The 17298-nt window shown below is 37.8% G+C and overlaps 1 pseudogene; it reads left to right on the top strand.

Annotated features, from left to right (window-relative positions):
* The window catches only part of LOC129528461 (putative tyrosine-protein phosphatase TPTE), a 35299-nt pseudogene extending 22593 nt beyond the window's left edge, over positions 1–12706 (top strand).
* The last annotated feature ends 4592 nt before the right edge of the window (positions 12707–17298 follow it).

Consider the following 17298-nt stretch of genomic DNA (forward strand, 5'->3'; position numbering starts at 1 on the left):
AAAAAAAAAAAATTGAACTCATAGACCTAGAGAGTAGACGGCTGGTCATCAGAGGCTGGGAATGGTAGTAGGGGCTTGGGGGTGGGGAGGTGGGGATGGTTAATGGGTACAAAAAAATAGAATGAGTAACGCCTACTATTTGATAGCACAACAGATTGACCATAGTCAACAATAACTTGATTGTATATTTTTAAATGACTGAAAGAGTGTAATTGGATTGTTTGTAACATGAATGATAAATGCTTGAGGGGATAGATACCCCATTGTCCACAATGAGTGTGATTATTACGCATTTAGTTATATCTCTTATTATGTTTGAATTGCCATGTTGGTGTTTTAGTCACATATAAGTGTCAAATGATGAATATAATTTTATTGTTTGAAAACTTCCCATGAATGTTATATTTTTCCCTTAGTCTACTCTAGAAAATACATTTTAAATAATTCTTGATAGTAGAATTCTTAATGGGGATGAGTCAATAGTTTGTGGTCTTTAAATATTCCTATCTCTTCTTGCAGGGGGGAATGAACTTATTTTTTTGTTTTATATTACAGGAGACAGCAGTATTTTTCTGACTTATTTAACATTTTAGATACTGCCATTATTGTGATTCTTCTGCTGGTTGATGTCGTTTACATTTTTTTTTGACATTAAGTTGCTTAGGAATATTCCCAGGTATGAAACATAAGACTTACCTCTCTTAAAGTTTTTCATTAATTTTAGCATTTTCTGTGCCTTTTATTCTATATAATCTTTTCAACTTCAAATGTTCTCATTCTATACCAAATACATTGCTTTAAAATGAAATGTTTAGGTAAATTCCCACATACTTTGAAACTAAAAGATTGTGATATTTAGGGACCGGTGAAGAGTATACAGGCTAAGTACCATTAATGGAATAAAGAAGATGCAGTACCCCAAAGAAGGACTTTTACTCTTGTACTAACTTTAACTTCTCTACATTTTGAAGTTCTCGTCAAATTCCCATTTGTATCATTTTTTGGCCTTTTGGCTAAGATCAAGCATAATATTATTATCAGTTTAATATCTGCTATATCAAAAAAATTTATATTGAAAACAATTCCCCTCTGTGCTTCAACTACAAATCCCTTACACATAATGTTCTGTCTGGATTTTTCCTACAGCCAAGAGGGAATTTATTTGAGCATACGCAAAATTAGAGTGACTTCAATCATGAGTTTCTAAAAAATAGCAAACAGAACAGAAACTAGGAGATAACACGTGGCAACACAATAGTAGAGTTTTGCAGTATAGTTGTGGTAGAAACAAAGAAAGCTTAGGCAAAGTTAGAAGTGTTAGGGATTGGGAAACTAAAGAGTATATGAAGCCCTGGTGACTCTTTTTTTACTGTGACAATGAGGAAAATGAAAGAGCAAATGTATACTGGGATGTAGACTGTGGCTTCCTAAGCTTGTTCATGGGTCAAATAGCTGGTTTCTTTTTGTACCCTAGCTTCCCTGGACTACAGCTCAGGCCCTAACTAAAAGCATGTTAAGTGATAGGCTTTTGGAGTTATTTGAAAATAACCTCAGCCAATGTGGTCCTCTGATTAGAAACGTCAGCATCACTTGACAGTTTGCTAGAAATATAAGAAGAAAAATACCTTAGGCCCCACCCTGGACCCACTGAATCAGTATCTCTGGGACCCAGCAATCTGCAGCTTAACAAGCTTTTCCAGGTGGCTCTTATTGATGTGTGCCCAAATCAGAGAAGCACCAGTCCGGACCATCAGTTCTCTGCTTTGGTGGTTCTGATGGTAGGGGAGATTCCAGCTAGCACACTTCAGAAGTATCTCAATCTGTTGCCTCCCTGATGTGTAGTAGCAGCTGTAGTGAACATCTGTTACTCATGGGAATAACAAAGATGAACAAGAATAATCGATTTGTTTTGATGTGGAAAAATTGAAAATGCTAGTCTTAAATCCCAAAATTAAATTTACAGATGCTAAGAGTCTATTGTATCACTATTTCTCTAGACCAGAATTTCTCAGCCTCAGCATTACTGACATTTTGGGCCAGATCATTGTCATAAGAGGGTGGTGAGCAGTTATATTAATTGTAGGGTGTTTAGCAAAATTCCTGGCCTCTATTCACTAGATGTAAGTAACACACAGACACACACACGCACGCACGCCAGTGGTGAAAACCTAAATGCCTCCAGACATTGCCAAATATCCCCCAGGTAGGTAATTGGGGAGAGGAGGGAAAATTGCCTCTGGTTAACAACTGCTGCTCTAGACATAGTTTATATTGATAAAATTCTGTTTCTGAAGCAAAAATGGATCTTTTAAATTTATTCTTAGATGGACACCTTTACTTCGACTTCTACGACTTATTATTCTGTTAAGAATTTTTCATCTGTTTCATCAAAAAAGACAACTTGAAAAGCTGTTAAGAAGGCGGGTAAGTGGGCAAAACATGCTTATGATTCGCAAAAATATTTTGTGTTTTGGGACCCATTGACAAGGGTTGATATCTATACTATATAATGTTTTTTATTTTTATGTTGATGAGTGTTTCACAAACTAATGATGATTTTAAACTGTCAGGTTTCAGAAAACAAAAGGCGATACACAAGGGATGGATTTGACCTAGACCTCACTTACGTTACAGGTTTGTGACACTTAACCGTTGATTTACTTGTATTACTTCACTTTTTCTTGTAATTGTATTTTTTTGCCTCATCTAAGACACATTCATTCAAAATATTCTTTATTCATGAGGATATATGCTACTGTGATAGTGTGACATATTTGTGGTTTAGCCCTGGCAATGGAAGATCTGCATGTCTTCTCCATTCAGGACTACTCAGTTGCAGCATAGGAACTCGAATGGATTTTCAGCTGACTCCATTTGAGTTTCAATTTATTAACCTCTAGTAGTTATTTCTGAGTCCCAAGGATCCCACAGAGACCTCTTCTTATCCTAGAATCCTAGAGAATGAGGTCAGTGCTTTGTAGATCTCAGGTTTTCTGAGTCAGAGGGCTGCAAAGCACCTTGGGAGTTCCCACCATCACTGGTGCCCAGAAATCTTGGATTTTCTGTGGTATTTAAGATAAGAAATAAATTCGAAGAACAGGGGGAACTTCAGACTGAGGCCATCATAAATACATGGCATACAGTTAGAACTAGTGGAGACTTAAGAACTCCATGGCAGTTTAATGGTCATTGTGTTGTATAATTTGTTATTTGATTATCCTGAGTATTAGCTCTTTTCTGTCAACCTCAATCTTAAAAGGTTTTTTTCTGTGAAAATGGAGTCTGATCATGTATAAGTTAATTTTTTTGTATGTTATATGAAATCTATAATAATGTTTGTAATAGTGATGATTTTGACTTTTAGAACGTATTATTGCTATGTCATTTCCATCTTCTGGAAGGCAGTCTTTCTATAGAAATCCAATCGAGGTAAGGGTCTTTATCTGACAAATACTCATTTCTTGGTGAATGTAGACTGTGTAGTCATAAGTTTAATACTGACCCAGATATGGCAGTATTCTTTTAAAAATGTACTCTTTCAAGGAAAAAAATCATAATGGATTGATACCAGTTACAATTGTGCCAGTGGTTACAAACCACCCCAAAACTTACTGGCTTATAACAGCAACTATTTATTTGGCTCATGATACTGTGGTTTGTGAATTTGGTATGGGCTTAACTGTCCAATTTAGGTGCTTGCAGAAAGGATTTCCTGTCTCAACTAAGCTCATTCATGTATCTGTGGGCAGCTACTGGGTCATCTGAGGACTGGCTAGTCTAAAATGACTTGGCTGCCTTCGACTGACAGAGCCACTGCATGCTAAATGCACCCCCCAAGGCCCAAGGCCCATCCCATCTGGCACCCACTGCTGCCAACAGCCCCACCCCCTTCACCAGCAGAGCCCCCATTTGCCGCATGCACTTCTAAGGCACTGAGGACTGGCCTGCCTGGTGCCTGCCCTGCTGTTGGCAGTACCCCACAACTAGCAAAGCCACTGCAGCTAGCATGCATATGCCTAAGGCCTGAGAACTAATCTGAATGATGGCTCTCACACCAAGAAAAGCCATACCACTGTCTCCACAAACACTCACCATCAGGCCACTGAGGCACTCACAGACACCACTGAATGCTGATTACAGCCAAAAAAGTCACCTGAAGACTATATTACTGTACCCACCCAGATCCAAAGTCAAAGCACCCTACTCAATGAACACTATAGGAGACAACTATTGGAAAAAGTATTTCTCTGTGAAAACTCCCTAACATTGGAAGAGGCAACTGTTCCCCCAGATGTGCAAAAATCAGTTTAGGGCCACAAGAAACGTGAAAAGCAAGGAAACATTACACCTCCAAAGAAACACCATAATTCCCCATTAACAGACCCTAAATTTAAAGAGTATATCAAATGGCTAAGAAGGAATTCAAAATAATGATCTTAACGAAACTATGAGATACAGAGAATACAGATAGACAAATCAATGAAATTAGAAAAACAATTTATGATCTTATGAGAAATTCAACAAGGATATATATATCATTAAAAACCAGACACAGATTGTGGAGCTGAAGAATTTAAGGAATAAAATAAAAATACAATCAAGAGTCCAGGTGAAGTGGTTCACACCTGTTATCCCAGCACTTTGGGAGGCCAAGGCAGTGGATCACTTGAGGCCAGCAGTTCAAGACAAGCCTGATTAACATGGCGAAATCCTGTCTCTAAAAAATACAAAAATTAGTTGGGTTTGGTGGTGCATGCCTGCCATCCAAGCTACTTGGGAGGCTGAGACACAAGAATTGCTTGAATCCAGGAGGTGGAGGTTGCAGTGAGCCAAGATTGTGCCACTGCACTCCAGCCTGGGTGGCAGAGTGATACCCTGTCTCAAAAAAAAAAAAAAAAACAATAAAGAGCTTTAAAAACAGACGTGGGAGAGATATGGCCAAAATCTAGGAAGCTCAAAGGTTCTCAAATAGATTCAACCCACAAAGGTCTTCTCTGAGGTGCATAGTAGTCAAAAGTCAAAAAGAGGGAATATTCATCAGGTGAGGTGTCTCACACCTGTAATCCCAGCACTTTGGGAGGCTGAGGCTGGTGGATCACTTGAGGCCAGGAGTTCAAGGTGAGCATGGCCAACATGAAGAAACCGCATTTCTACTAATAATACAAAAAAATTACCTGGGTGTGGTGGTGTGAACCTGTAGTTCCAGTTACTTGGGAAGCTGAATCACGAGAATTGCTTAAACCCAAGAGGTGGAGGTTGCAGTGGGCCAAGATCACACCACTGCACTACTGCCTGGGTGACAGAGCAAGACTGTATCCAAAAAAAAAAAAAAAAAAGGAAATGTTAAAAACAGCAAGAAAAAAGCATCAAGTCACATATAAGGGAAACTCCATTTGATTAGCAGTGGATTTCCCAGTGGAAACTTTACAGGTCAGTAGACAATAAGATGGGATGATATATCCAAAGTACTGAAGGAAAAAAAAAAAACCAACTGTCAACCAAGAATACTATACCTAGTAGAGCTATCCCCTAGAAATGAGGGAGAAATAAAGTATTTCCTATACAAGCAAAAACTGAAGGAATTCATTCCCACTAGACTGAACTTACAAGGACTGCTTAAGGTGGTTCTACATCTGGAAGCAAGAGGATGATTACCATTGTCAAAACACACAAACGTGTAAAACTCACCTGTAGTGCAGATATACACATGAGAAAGAGAAAAGAATCAAACTTTGTCACTACAGAAAGTGACCAAATCACAAAGATTTAAAAAAAAAAAAGGTGAAGAAAAGAACAAAGGATATACAAAACAACCAGAAAAAAATGAACAAAATGACAGGATAAAACCTAATCTATTAATAGTAACCTTGAATGTAATGTAAACAGATCAAATTCCCAATTAAAAGATACAGAGTTGCCTGCCAAGATTTAAAAAAAAAAAAAAAAAGACCAAACTGTATGCTGCCTACAAGAAACTAACTTCACCTGTAAAGGATCATACAGACTGGAAGTGAAGGGATAGAAGAAGATATTCCAGGCAAACAGAAAACAAAAGCGAGCAGAGGTAGCCATACTTATCAGATAAAAACAGACTTTAAGTCCAACTGTATGAAGAGACAAAGAAGGTCATTGTATAATAATAAAGAGATCAACTTAGCAATAAGATAGAATAATTGTAAATATGTATGTACCCTACACTAGAGCACTCAGATAAACAAGGCAAATATTTTTAGGTCTAAAGGGAAAGATAGACTCCAATGCAGTAACAGTTGGGGCCTTTAGCACCCCACTCTTAACCACTGGACAGATCATCTAGACAGAAAATCAACAAAGAAATATCAGATTTAAGCTTACAGATAGGAATAAGTTCTGGTGTTCTGTAGTGCTGTAGGGTAACTACAGTTAACTATAATTTATTGTATATTTTTAAATAGAGAGGATGTTAAGTGTTCCCAACACAAAGAATGATAAATATTTGAGGTGATAGATATGGTGATTATCCTGATTTGATCATTACACATTGTATACAAGTATTGAGATATCCGTCTCTACCTTATAAATATGAACAAGTATTATGTGTCAATTAAAAATATTTTTAAAGAATGACGGAAACAGATTTTTTAAATGAAAGGAAAGAATATTACCTGACTTGGCTGAATGGCCCCATGTGGTCTCTCGTTCTCCAGTAGGCTACTTCAGGCCTGTTCACATGATGGCAGAGGCAAGAGTCTGAGGAGTGGCAACAAAACAATGCAAATCCTCTTCAGGCCCAGGCTCAAAATTATATATTAATTCTACCCCATTTTATTGGACAATGCAAATTACACTACCAGTCTGGATTCAAGGAGTAGAAAATAAACTCCAACTCTTGATGGAAGGAATTATAAAGAATTGTGGCCGTTTTTGATAGTCTACCATAGGGAAGAAAGATGGGGATGCCATAACCCAAAATGTGTTTTCTTAGGTTGAGATCCTAAATTATAGTCGGGGCATATTGCTTTAGGCTCTGTGGATGACTAAATTAATTTCAAACATATAATGCTGTTTACTGTGAAATGCCAGCTTGAAAGGATCATTGTTTAATTTTATGTAATTTACAATACTTATTATACCTCAATAAAAGTATAACTATCTAGGGCTGGTATCAGTTGCCGAGAGGTGGAAGGAGTACCTCTCTGCAGTGTGTTAGCTCAGTTCTGAACAGGACAGGGCTGCAAGTTTAGCTACTTCCCAGAAAATGTCCTGGATACCTGGCCTGAGTCATCATCCCATGACTAGAGAACGTGGATGGATTGTTTTATCAAGAAACTAGTGATAAACCAAGGGCTGTAGGAATTAAGAACTAGGGCTAAAAAAGAAATGTTTAGAGTGATGCAAGATGGCCAATTAGAAGCAGCTGCAGTCTGCAGTGCTCACAAAGAATGAAAAGGGGCGAGGAAATTCAGCACCTTCAACTGAGATAACCAGGTTCTCACATTGGGACTGACTGGATGAACAGGTTGACCAATGGAGAATGAAGACAAGCAGGCAGGGAGTGCGATGGCCCAGCCGGGGGCGGCACGGAGCCAAAGGAACCCCCACTCCCAGCCAAGGGAAGCTGTGAGTGAGTGTGCAGTCCTGCCCGGGAAACCGTGTTTCTCTCATGGATCTTTGCAAGCCGTGGATCAAGAGATCCCCTTGTGAGCCCATGCCACCAGGGCTGTGGGTCTGATACACAGACCTGTATGGAGTCTGGGCACATCAGCTGCTCAGGCACACACAGAAACCCAGGAGTTTTACACACTCTAGCCCCGGGGATCTTCAGCACAGTGGGAAATCTGTCCATACGTATCTCTGGGAAGGGGGCTGAATCCAGGGAGCCAGGCAGCATCATTCTGCAGGCCCCATTTCCTTGACACCTCACAAGTTAAGACCCACTGGCTTGGAATCCTAGCCTGCCAACAGCAGCAGGTTGGAATCCACCTCAGATGGGTCTGAGTTCCCGGGGAGGTGGGGAGAGGCAGCCAGCATCACTGTGGTTCATAGACTCAGCCACTCCAGCCTGCCAGCTATGGAGAATACAGACAGTCTGGACAAGGAAGAGTTCCCCACGACACAGCACAGCTGGCTTGCCAGATCATGACCAGACTACCTCTTTAAGCAGGACCCCAATCCATTCCTCTTCACTGGGCAGGAATCCCTGTAGGGGCTTTAACCACTCCAGCAACAGTTCTATGGACAGAGCTTTGATCTCTCCCTGAAATGGAGCTCCTGGTGGGAGGGGCAGCTGCCACCTCTGCAGTTTGGTCAACTCAGCCACTCCAACCTGCTGGCTTTGGAGAATACAGGTGGTCCGGAGGAGGAAGGATCCCTCACAGTGCAGCACACCTGCTCTACCCCAAAGCAGCCAGACTGTTTTTTTGGCTGGGTCCCTGATCCCATGCCTCCTGACTGGGTGAGAATGCCCAACAGGGGTCTCCAGCCACCTCTTGCAGGTATGTGCGGGCTGGCTACAGGTCAGTATCCCCCTGGGATGGAGCTTCCAAAGGAAGGAGCTGGCTGCCATCTTTGCTGTTTCTCAGGCTTCACTGGTAATATCTCCTTCAGAGTCTATGAGGAACCTAAATTTACAAGAAAAACACAACCCCATTAAAAAGTGGGCAGAGGATCTGAACAGACACTTCCCAAAAGAGACATGCATGCAGTCAACAAAAATATGAAAAAAAACTCAACATCACTGATCATTAAAGAAATGCAAACAAAACCACAATGAGATACCATCTCATGCCAGTCAGAATGGCTACTATTAAAAAGCCAAAAAATAACAGATGCTGGGAAGGTTGCAGAGAAAAAGAAATGCTGTTGGTGGGTGTGTAAATTAGTTCAAGCCATGTGGAAGACAGTGTGGCAATTCCTCAAAGACCTAGAGGCAGAAATACCATCAGACCCAGCAATCCCATTATGGGGTATATACCCAAAGGAATATAAATCATTGTCTTATAAAAATACATGCATGCACACATATGTTCATTGCAGCAGTATTCACAAGAGCAAAGACATGGAATCAACCTAAATGCCAGTCGATGATAGATTAGATAAAGAAAATATGGTACATAGAGCGGGACATCTGGCTTCTGAGCGGGAACCTTTGTAGTGCCAGTGATGAAAGAGAGAATTAAATATGGGTGATGCTGAGAAAGGCAAGAAAATTTTTGTTCAGAAGCGTGCCCAGTGCCACACCGTGGAAAAGGGAAGCAAGCACAAGACTGAGCCTAATCTCCATGGTCTCTTCAGGTGGAAGACAGGTCAGGCCATTGGATTATCTTAACATAGAGATTGATAAGAACAAAGCCATCACCTGGGGGGAGGATACACCTGAAGTATATAAAACTATTTATCCTTGCCTCCCCCACTATGCAGATTCAGAGTGTTCATCTTTTTGACTTATTATTTCCTCTTAACAGAGATAGCCAGTTTAATAAATGGATGACTTTGATACCTTCATTTTATTTTTCTCAATATTAAGCCAGTAAACATTGCTCTGAGGGTACCATACTAATCAGTTTTAAAATTTTGTGTCATTTTTGTTGTTGCACAGAGATATATACGTATGTGTGTGTATGTTTCAGAAAGATGTATTTACTGAAAGTTGGATTCATATAGTGGTATTGATTGTATTTTAAATTATAACTACTATTTGTTTTTCATTTTAAAGGTTATACATATATACATATATATATATATACACACACACTTATAGGTACACATATATCTTCATTTAAAAAAATAAAGAGAACAAATGAGCCAAAAAAGTCTCCATATTGTTACCAGTTATTTAAAATTTGATATGTTTATCTTTTTCTATCACACATACACACAATCATACTATATACTTTTTGCATTTATTTGTTTACATGGTGCTTAGATAGACTGTAATATGCAGATCACTCTCTAAAGATGTATCTATTCAGAATTAAATTTAAATAAGAACGAATATGAATTAGATTTAAACAAGAACCATATTAACTGTGAATTAATGATTTAGAACAAATTACTTAAAGTTAGTTAACCAGCTAATTTACTTATCTGATAGCTTTAAACAGTGTGTATTTACAATAGAGACTCATCTGAGTAGGCAAACATACTTGTGGACTATTTGAAAAATCACAGTGGATTAGAACTTGAAATTTGCATACCCTCTTATTCCCTGAATCTCCCCTAGAAGATGCTAGTGAGAGACAAACTAATAAATGTAATAACCATTTTAGGTTCCCCCTAGGAAATAGCTTATGTTGGTGCCATGTAAATATGTAAGATATGTGTTTGTCTTTTTTAGGAAGTTGTGCGGTTTCTAGATAAGAAACACCGAAACCACTATCGAGTCTACAATCTATGCAGTATGTACATTACTCATATATTGGGCTTGATTTTTTGAAAATATTTTAACTAAAAATCTTAAACTTGAAATCAGTCAGATGGTGGTTTTCACCAAGGAAGTAAATGAGTGGATGGCTCAAGATCTTGAAAACATCGTAGCGATTCACTGTAAAGGAGGCACAGGTAATAGCATTTTCCTTTTTATTTCTCCATTTCTAAAGATATGTAAATATACATAAAGTACAAGAACAAGATACGTATTGCTATTAATATGTATTAATAATTGTTAGCATTTTTAAATATTAGCTCCAAGACTGAAAGAATGGAAGGAGAAAGGAAAGAGGAGACGAGGAAGGGTAGGAGATAGGGAGAGGATAAGGAAGGGAAGAAAGTAGGAAAAAAGAACTAAGGAAGGTTGAGCATATTTTCCCTTGTTTTACTAGTATTTGGATTTCTTTATTTTTGGTTTGCCAGTTTATATCTCTCAAAATACAAACAGTCTTTAATTTTAGAATATCAGAGTACTTTTATTTAAGGCTGATCTTTTTTATTTTTAAATTAACAAATAAAGAACCAATATATTTATGGTGTACAACATGATGTTTTGATATACGTAAACATTGTGAAATGGCTAAATCAAGCTAATTAACATATGCATTACTCCACATATTTTTGTGTGAGAACATTTAAAATCTACTGTCTCAGCAATTTTCAAGTATACATGATTATTAACTGTGGTCACTATGTTGTACAATAAATTTCCTGAACTTATTCTTCCTGTCTAACTGAAATTTTGCATCCTTTAATCAACATCTCAGGCTGGGCACAGTGGCTCACACCTGTAATCCCAGCACTTTGGGAGGTTGAGGCAGGTGGATCACATGGTGAAGCCCCATCTCTACTAAAAATTACAAAACATTAGCCAGGTGTGGTGGCATGCACCTGTAATCCCAGCTACTCGGGAGGCTGAGGCAGAAGAATCGCTTGAACCTGGGAGGCAGAGGTTGCAGTGAGCTGAGATCGCACCATTGCACTCCAGCCCGAGCAACAAGAACAAAACTCCATCTAAAAAAATAACAATAATCATAAAGTAAAAACCAACATCTTCACAATCCCCCAAGTTTTGTCTCCCCAGCCCCTGGTAACCACCATTCTACTCTCTGCTTCTATGAATTTGACTTTTTTAGATTCCACAAATAAGTGAGACATGCAGTATTTGTCTTTCTACGCCTGGCTTATTTCACTTAGCATAATGTTCTCCAGGTTCGTCCATATTATCTCGAGTGACAGGATCTCCCCTAAGGCTGAATAGTGTGCCTTTAATTATATGTACCATATATTATTTATCCATTTATCCACTGATGACATTTAGATCGACTCCATAGCTTGGGTATTATGAATAATGCTGCAGTGAACATGGGAGTGCAGATTTCATTTCCTTTGGATATATACCCAGAAGTGGAATCTCCAAATCATATGGTAGTTCTATTTTTGGTTTTTTGAGGAATCTCAGTGCTGTTTTCCACAATAACTACTAATTTACATTGACACCAACAGTGTACAAGGGGGTTCCCTTTTCTCTTCATCCTCACCAACTCTTCTTTTGTCTTTTTGTTAATGACCATCCTAACAGGTGTGAGGATATCTCTTTGTGGTTTTAATTTGCTTTTCCCTGATGATTAATGATGTTTAGCATTTTCTCATTATACCTCTTGGCCATTTGTGTGTCTTCTGTTGAGAAATATCTTTTCAGGTTCTTTGCCCATTTTCTAGAGAAGTAACTTATTCTCTTGCTATTGTGTTGTCTGAATTCCTTTTTTAAAAAATCTGTTAACCTATTATCGAATGTATGCTTTGTAGATATTTCTCCCATTCTGTAGGTTGTCTCTTTACTCTATAAATATTTCCTTTGCTGTGCAAAAGCGTTTTAGTTTGATACAGTATCATTTGTCTACTTTTTCTTTCGTTGCCTATGCTTTTCAGTCATATCCAAAAACATCTTGGCCCAGACCAATGTCAAGAAGATTTTCACCTATCTTTTCTTCTAGTAGTTTTCCAATTTCATGTTTCACAGTTAAGCATTTACTTTGAGATGATTTTTGTATATTGGGTGAGATAGGTTGCAATTTCATTTTTCTGCAAGTGGATATTCAGTTTCCCCAGTATTGTTCATTGAAGAGACTGTCCTTTCCCCATCTTGGATTCTTGGCACCTTTGTTGAATATCAGCTGAGTATAAATGCATGGATTTTTTCTCGGCTTTGTATTCTGTTCCATTGGTCTATATGTCTGTTTTTGTTCCAGTAATATTTAAGGTTGTTCTTAAACTTTGTGAGAACATTTTAGATTAAGGGAGCCAACAGAGATGCTATATCAAAAATTATACTGGAATTTTTATAGTGTAATGATACGAAGAAGTTGACATTGGTGGGGTGAAAATGGGGGAAAAAAGCCATTTGTAAATCCAACCAATTTAAGTTTAGTTAGATTTTCTCTCATTCAGGTTTAGGCTTTAAATAATCATCTAAGCATATTTCACAAATTTTGACAAACATAAATAATTACATTTTTAGTGGGCTGTAAATCAATTTTTATATCAAATTCCAGGAAAACATAGCACCATCAACTGACTTATATAATTCAGTAAAATCAAGTTTTAGTCTTATTGACTAGTTTCAAGCCCATCAGTTAAAATACAGGTTCTGTGTTTAGCTGTATATTAGTTAATATACAGGTTCTGGGTTTAGCTCTACAGGTTGGAATATTGTATATAAACTGGCAATTTACAGTACCATAGTTAAGAATATAGAGGTTGAATCATTTGAAATTGCCAGTTTTTAACCATCTTTTGCTTTAAAAATGGCCATTTCACATTGTCCAACCTAAAATGTTATTATTAAAGAAGTCAGCATCAGTTTTCTATTAACTAATGCTAATTCCTTGCTTGAAGGAAAACAATCATTTCAAATTTGACTTTTTTTCTTTTTTGCTGAGAGGGGGTTTACATTATTCTGTGTTCACATAATATTTTGTTGATTTTGTTAGAGGTTGTTTAGAGGGCTAATATTCAGCTGGTATGTACGAGAGCAGCCTCTTTTTTATGTGTTCATTCATATTAGTCTTGCTATCTTCTGGTTGGTTGCTGCCTGCAGGTTACCAGTAGTATCATGATAGTAAAAATATTTTATATTGATTTATAGGAGTTCTTTAAAGAATCTGAATGCCAATTTTTCTTAGTATTATAATTATATTCTCCCCACATGTTGCCTTTTAAATTTGATTGTGATTTATTTTGTTGTACAAAAGTTTGTAAATTTTTGTTTTGTTTTGAGACATGATCTCACTGTGTCACTCAGGCTGGAGTGCAGTGGCACGATCTCTGCTCATTGCAGCCTGAACCTCCCGGGGTTCAAGCGATCCTCCCATCTCAGCCGCTCTGAGTAAGTGGGACTACAGGTGAGCGTCACCATGCCTGGCTAATTTTTGTATTTTTTTATAGAGACAGGGTCTCACTGTGTTGTCCAAACTGGTCTCGAACTCCTAGACTCAAGTGATCCACCCACCTCAGCTTCCCAAAGTGCCGGGATTACAGGCATGAGCCATCATGCCTGGAGAGAAGTTTGTAATTTTGAATATAGTAAAATTTGTTTTTCTATGTGTGTGTATATATTTCACGCTTTTCTGTCATGTTTATGAAATTCACCCCCCTATACTGATGTAGTAAAGATATTCCACATTTCTTCAAAAATATTCAAGTTCCATTTTCAATATTTGGGTCTTTAATCTAATTGGAAGTTGGGGGAAGTGTTTTTTTTCATATAGATAGCCAATTGTCCTAACACCATCAATTGCGTGCTGTTTTGTTCTCCATTAATTTGTAATCCCTCTCAGTAATATACCAAGTTTCTATAAATATTCAAAACTGCTCCTAAGTTCTCTCTACCACACTTTTGTAATTATTGTAGCTTTATAATGTGGTTTGATAAAGGCATAATAGTCTTGCTCTTCTTGGAACTTTATTGTTACATTCAATTTTAAAATCATTTTGTGAAGCGCCATAATAAAACATTTTTAGGATTTTTATTGGAACTACATTGAATTTATAGATTAACTTGAGAGAAGTGACAACTTTGCGATATTGAGTTGTACATGTGAGTCATCTTGTTCATTCTTTAATAATATTTTATACTTTTTTAATCATGTCTTTGCACATCTTTTCAAATATTCATTCTTGCACAAATTGTGACTGAAAATGGAATCTCTTTCTTTCTATTACATTTGGGTTGTTTCCAATTTTTATTGTGATAAATTATGTTTTTTGTTTTTTTGTTTTGAGATTAAGTCTCACTCTGTCACCCAGGCTGGAGTGCAGTGACATGATCTCAGTTCATTGCAACCTCCGCCTCCTGGGTTCAAGCAATTCTCATGCCTGAGCCTCCAGAGTAGCTGGGATTACAGGCGTCCACCACCACACCCAGCTAATTTTGTATTTTTAGTAGAGATGGGGTTTTGCCATGTTGTCCAGGCTGGTCTCAAATTCCTGACCTCAAGTGATGTGCCTGCCTCTGCCTCCCAAATTGCTGGGATTACAGGCATGAGCCACCATGCCTAGCCCAATAATACTGCTTTTAAAAATACACGTTTCTTGTTGCACATGTGGCCACATTTTTGTTGAATGTATACCTCAGACTAAAATTGTTCTGTCTTAGGGTAATGAATCTTGAACTTTATTTGATAATGTCACCTGTTTTCTAAAACAGTTGTACCAATTTTTACTCCACTGGTGTTGTAGACTTCAAGCATTCCATATCTTCCCCAATACTTGCAATTCTGAGTATTTTTATCTTTAGCCTTTGGGTGTTTGTGTGATGGCATCTTGTGGTGGTGATCATTTGCATTTCTGTAATTAATAAGATTGAGGAAGTTTTTTTAAGATTAAGTATCTGGATATCCTTTTTTGTAAAGTAACTTTTTAATTTTCTTAACCACTTTTCTCCTGGATTATTCATCTTTTTTCTCCTGATTGTAGTTCTTTGTGTATTCTGATTTCAATTCTGTTATTGGTCATAAATGTATTTCAAGAAAGCTTTTCTGCTCTGTGATTTGCCTTTTCTGTCTCTCAGGAGTAGCTTTTGGTTAACAGAAGTTCTTAGTTGTATTACCATCATATGTATCATGCTTTCTCTTTATAAAGTTTGTGTTTTTGTGTCCTGATTAAGAAAATTTTCCTTGAGTTTAAAGGACATTTTACTACTGTATTTTCTTCGGGAAGGTTCATTCCTTTTAAAATTGATCTATGTGTGTGGTGTGAGGAAGGCGTCAGGTTTCATCTTTTTTCGTGTATGGCTATCCAGTTATTCCAGCACACTGGTTCAGAAGATTTTCATTTGTTTACTAACCTGAGGAACATGAATCTGTTTCTGACCTTTCTCTTCTGTTCATTGATTTTTCATCTGTGTGCCAATAGCACAACTATCTTACTGTAGCTTTCTAATATATCCTCATCATCTTCTTCTTATTCTTCACAATTGTTTGGGTATTTTAGGTCATCTATATTTCCATATAAATTTGAGAATCAACTAGTCAAGTTACACACACTGGGTAGAAATTTGTTTGGAATTGCATTGAATTTATAGACTGGGGAGAATTGAATCTTTACAATATTGACTCATCCAACCCATGAACAGAGGTATTCTCTCATTTAATTAGGTCCTCTTCAATTTCTCTTTACAATGCTTTCTCATTTTCTGTATAGAAAGCTTGCATATTTTTGGTGAGATTTATTCTTAGATTTTTTTTGTGGTTATTTAAATGATATCCCTTTAAAATGTTTATTTTCTAAATGTTTTTTGTTGTTTTAAATGCACTTCATTTTATTTATTAATCTTGCAGTTAGCAACTTTCCTAAACTCACTTTTTTTTTTTTTGAAGCAGTCTCATTCTGTCACCCAGGCTGGAATGCAGTGGCATGATCATGGCTCACTACAGCCTCAACCTCCCTGGGCTCAGGTGATCCTCCTATATCAGCCTCTTGAGTAGCTAGCACTGCAGGCAGGTGCCACCATGCCCAGCTAATTTTTTCATTTTTTTGTAGAGATGGGGTTTCGCTATGTTGCCCAGGTTGGTCTCAAACTTCTGTGCTCAAGTGATCTGCCAGCCTCAGCCTCCCAAAGTGCTAGGACTGCAGGCCTGAGCCACCGTGCCCAGCCTAAACTCACTTATTAGTTCTACTAATTTATCTATAGATTCTTTTGGATTTTATGGTACATGATTACATCATATGAAAATAATAAATTATACTTTTTCCATTTCCGTCATTCATCTCCCCTATCACTGGCTAGAACATTCAGTACAGTGTAGAATTAGAAGTGGCAATAGCAGCCATCAACATACAGTTCCATTATCAAAGGAAAAGCTTTCAACATCTCTCCAAATGCTTTGCGAGTGTGTGTGTGTGTGTGTGTGTGTGTGTGTGTGTGTGTGTATTAGTGACCATTTATCAATTAAGAAATTCCTTGGCTGGGCGCCTTGGCTTACACCTGTAATCCCAGCACTTTGGGAGGCCCAGTGGGGGCAGATCACTTGAGGCCAGGAGTTTAAGACCAGCCTAAGCAACATGGTGAAACCCTGTCTCTACTAAAAAATACAAAAATTTGCCAGGTGTGGTGGCACATGCCTGTAATGCCAGCTACTCCGGCTGAGGCACGAGAATCACTTGAAACCAGGAGGCAGAGGTTCCAGTGAGCCAAGATCGCACCACTGCTCTCCAGCCTGGATGACAGAGTAAGACTCTGTCTCAAAAAATGAAACAAAAAAAAAAAAAAGAAAGAAGGAAAAAGGAAATTCGTTTAGCTTGCTAAGAGTTTTTTTAAATCATGAATGGATGTTGAATTCTTAAAGATTTTTCTGAATCTTTGAGATGATAATTTTTCTACTTTATCCT

This window comes from Gorilla gorilla, chromosome 17, assembly GCF_029281585.2.
Source record: "Gorilla gorilla gorilla isolate KB3781 chromosome 17, NHGRI_mGorGor1-v2.1_pri, whole genome shotgun sequence".
Classification (NCBI taxonomy): Eukaryota; Metazoa; Chordata; class Mammalia; order Primates; family Hominidae; genus Gorilla; species Gorilla gorilla.